General features: G+C 44.0%; 1 pseudogene; it reads right to left on the reverse strand.

The window, feature by feature from the left end:
• Positions 1–881: 881 nt before the first annotated feature.
• LOC141907315 (uncharacterized) lies at positions 882–3,344 on the reverse strand (annotated as a pseudogene).
• Between the last annotated feature and the right edge of the window lie 1,168 nt (positions 3,345–4,512).

Below are 4,512 nucleotides of genomic sequence, written 5' to 3' on the forward strand. Positions count from 1 at the left end.
TCTGGTAATTGCCTCCTCCACAACGTTGTTGTACGCTTTTCTACGTTCTCGGATTTCTTTAGGGACTTGTTGGGCGATTCTAAGACCACGAGATTTCAGAAGTGCGGATTTTCCACGAATTTCTTCCCTATCAGATTAAAAGTGGAACTTAACGACAATCGGTCGCACAGTTCCAGCACTATATTTTCCGACACGGTGTGCACGTACAAACTTTATTCTGTCACGCGCATCATTTATTCCAGCCTCCGACGTTAAAATGTTGTAGATTCTATCTGCCACGATTTCATCTTTTTCCTCCTGCACGACGAAAAAGAGGAGGTTATCCCTCATAGATCGTGATTGTAAGTCGAGCACGGTATTGCTCAACTTCACGTTTTCCATGCGTAAACGGCCAACTTCGGCGGTCAATGTACCGATTTTTTCATTCGTGATTTTGTAATCAGTCGACAGTTGGCCATATTTTGTGCACAGATTTTCCATTGCCTTTTCGATTGGCTCCAACCGATTTAATTTCGTTGACATGTCGCTCAACATAGCAACAATATCACCGAGACTCGCATTGCTGTCATTTCCGCTGTCTATATTAGGCTTATCACCGTGATCACTCGATTCGGATGAACAGTCACCTATGTCACCAGTACATTCTGGATTCTTGTTAGGGGTCTTTTTCTGATCACGACGTTTTACCGCGGTAACATCAGATCCAGACTTATTGCGTTCTTTTTACCATTTCCACCAACCATAGTGCACGTCCACAGTACCAATGATGCGATATAACGAAAAAATCCACAAAAAAACTTACACCGGACCACCTTAAACCAACTTTTAAGCGGAGCTTCGGAAATGTGTTTGTGTCTACACCGCCATTTTGATATCCATATCTAATAGGTAAAAACCCACCCTCCGAAAGTAAAACCAAAATATTTTCGACTCGCTTTTTTGACGAGGACGTGATCGTATCCTGATTTCTCGTCAAGAGTGAACATGAGCGTATCTTCAAAAATCAACTTTGGCAGGTGTTTTAAAGTTTCGAGGGAAAAAGGTGAATCTTTTATCCAGAGGTTTAGAAAACGTTGATCATGACAAAGTCTAGGTTTCGAAGGCTCAATTGTGAGGGGAATTATCAGAGTGGGCATTTCGCATTCACCCAAACGGCCCAAGAGTGAAATGGATCCATTTACTATCCTTTGATTTATGGTCTCTATAATGAATTTTGGATGTTGACTGCAGATCTTATTATTTTGTAAAAATTCTGTAGGGGGCAATGGTGAGTTGTATGGTTTCCCTTTGAAGTTCCCTTTGAACGGTTGGAAAAAATCGTGGATATCAACACCATCCCTTATCCATGAAATGATCGTCTCCGCTAGCGGGTGGTCATAGAGTATTTTCACCCATTCATCCACGTGGTTTGAGAGTTCGCCAGCTATGAAGTAAGAGGGGTCCCTTAAGGGAAGTTCACCAAGTCGCACGGTTTTAGGGTGAAAGTACAATTCCTCTGCAGAGATTGTTTTACCCGAAGAACCTGGGATTTTCCCTCCTAGGGTAGTCCATTTCGGATATCGGAGATCATCCTTCGGAAAAAGGGGCACGAAATTTAACTCTCTTTCCCAGGCTGGGATGGTTCAAGATTGCGTCTGGAGAAGAAAATAGCACAGAAGCGATTCTAACAGAGCTGCCAAGCTTTACTAATGAACTTCATCGAATAACAGAACACAAATGTGTCAAAGATGATGATTAGAAATTATTGATACTTTCATGGATGAAAGGCGGGATTGCGGGACAAAAATCATCTGAATACGGTGAAGCGATATAAATACTGCTAAACGGGATCCAGTATTCCCCTTCATAGATTACACGCTAGAAAAATGGAAACAAGAAATTAATATTACTGAGACGATAAACATCTAGGGGAATTATTTCACCTGGGCTACTTATTACTCATTTGATTTTTGTTCCGCAATCTTGGCTTTCTTCATCTTTTCACAACTTCGGTAAAAGTGGTCGTGTGCACCACAAAAATAGCAAGATGTGCGGCCCTGATTGGCGTTAGTCATCCTGTAACGGGGGGTCCCATATCCACCCCTGAAGGGCCTCGAAGGGCTATAAAGGTTCAAAAGTGGGGACTGTAATCTCCTCTGGGAATCCTTTTCATCATCATTATGGGAGGATTTTTTAGGGTTTTTTAGGCATTTTTGCATGATGCGCATAACTCTTCCCGTTTCTGATCCCCCTAAAGTGGCTAAACAAAAGTTTCCCACATCGACTTTCGATTTGTCTTTTTTCCGCCTGTCTAAAAACCGCTGAGTAAAGTCCGGCATCCTTGTGCCCCTCCTCGCGGGCCGTGGAGGCAAGATCTTCTAAAGCCGCGATGATGAGGCAGTCACTCGTGTCCCCCTGACAAGACAAACTCCGGACTCTTTTTAAGGCAGAGTTGACACGTTGTTCGGAATTTGACTGTATTAAGTCAGAGAGTTTTCGTTTCAATACCTTAACTTCCGGGTATGCAACGGGGTCATTCGTGGGGGCTTCCTCGTCTTCAACATCTTCTACCATTTCACATCTTGTGCAAGTAGAGGTGGATGCAACCGCCATGGGGGGTTCTCCGGTCTGCAAAGATAATACACACAGGAGGTTTGACTATGACGAGAGGGGAAATTAAAACCCACTCTAAACCCACCTTTTTGGATTTCTTGCCCTTGCCTTTTCTTTTCCCACTAATGCCGTCCTCCTGTAGGGGTTGGCCCGGCGGGGCTCCAAATTCATTAGCATGCACCACCGCAAAGTGCAAGTTTCTTGCCGTTCTGGTCGTTAACCTCGAGGTTGGCAAGGTCCAGAATCTCAGATATTGATTCTCCAGTTAACTTCTTGAACCACAACGCTGTTTCCTCTGTCTGAATATCCGGCGTCCCTTTCAATATCCTGATGACAGGTAGCAGGTTAGCACCCTTAAGTGTGTGCCCCTTCTTTAAGGTGCAAGACATCTGAAAGTAGAGACGAGGAAACAATATAAATATCGAACCAAGCTGGAAGAGATTCGACCTGGGGCAACTGCCACCCCCAGTAAAACTATTAATAGAAGAAATTACATGAAAAAGAGCTAGGAAAATTCACAACAAAGGGGGTGGGAAGCCCCAGGTCGATCTCACGTGAACGAAGTCCACAAGGGTATAAGTCACCCCGAGAACGACGAGGAAAATCCCAGAAAGTAAGAAACGATAATTTACCTTCAAGCACGGATTCTCTGTGATTCAACAGCACAATCAAAAGCGCAGAAGTGAGTGACACAACTCGGGACCGGCTGGAAAATTTATACTTTGTGGACAATGCAAACCACTACCCCGAAACAGAAATGCGGGCTGTGAGACACGTCAAATGGAACGGAAAATCCGCTTAGTGAATTCACACGTCAGTTCGATTAAAATGCAAGACTCTAGTGGTGCCGTTCTTGAAGCTCATTTCCTTTCCTGAAAGGCGTTCGAAAACTCTTAAATTTATAACAATGTAAAGCCGCATATAAAGAGGGGTGAGGGGATTTGGTTGACTGCAGTGGTAAACGGCCAAGGGCCGGAACATCGCGATGCCACAAAAAGGGGGGGGTGCGAATCGAAACAAAAGATTCGCGGTCTCACTATCGGCACTAAATGAACAGCTTAAAATGCAACGCGAGGCACACCAAATATGACGTAGACGGACGATAATAGACTCAAACGAGTGTCGCTTCAGAAAATCCTTGAATGTTTATGAGTTCCCGTGCACTAAAGGTTATACAACTAAGGGGTTAACCGCTAAGGGGTTAACACGAGCCTAAGGTCAAGAACATATAGACCAAGCTTGTACCGAAAGAATTTCCTGTACACCGAAGTTACATATTCCTTCTGCATTCTTAAACGCTAAAATACGTCAACTAATCTAGGAAACGTCGGGCATAACGGTACAATACCGATAGCAAATAGCAAACCTCACTAGCTGGCGCACGAATACCAAACCTCACTAGTTGGCGTAGAAAACTATGAGCCCAACCTCACTAGTTGGCGCACGAATACCCAACCTCACTAGTTGGCGTAGAAAACTATGAGCCCAACCTCACTAGTTGGCGCATGAATACCCAACCTCACTAGTTGGCGTAGAAAACCATGAGCCCAACCTCACTAGTTGGCGCACGAATACCCAACCTCACTAGTTGGCGTAAAAACTTATGAAAATAGGCAAAGAAAAAATAAAAGAGAGCTCACCCGAAAAGCAGACTGAAGGGAAGGACGTCTTCAGGCAAAGTGTGTAGTGTCAGGTTATTACATTGGTGTCGCTGATGTCACTGAGAAACTGAAAAGCTATCATACTGAGAATCGTGTGTTTGTCCGCGTGTAAGGTATGTCTGACGATAAGGTGTTCTGTTACTGACGCCGTGTGACCAATAGATACGCCGTATTGGCATTGAAGGACTTCCATGTTCTATCCAAACAGTTGTACTAAAACGAGTAAGTTTGAAATACCTAATCGAACCCTTCCCGATCA

The sequence above is a fragment of the Tubulanus polymorphus genome, chromosome 6, assembly GCF_964204645.1.
Source record: "Tubulanus polymorphus chromosome 6, tnTubPoly1.2, whole genome shotgun sequence".
NCBI lineage: Eukaryota > Metazoa > Nemertea > Palaeonemertea > Tubulaniformes > Tubulanidae > Tubulanus > Tubulanus polymorphus.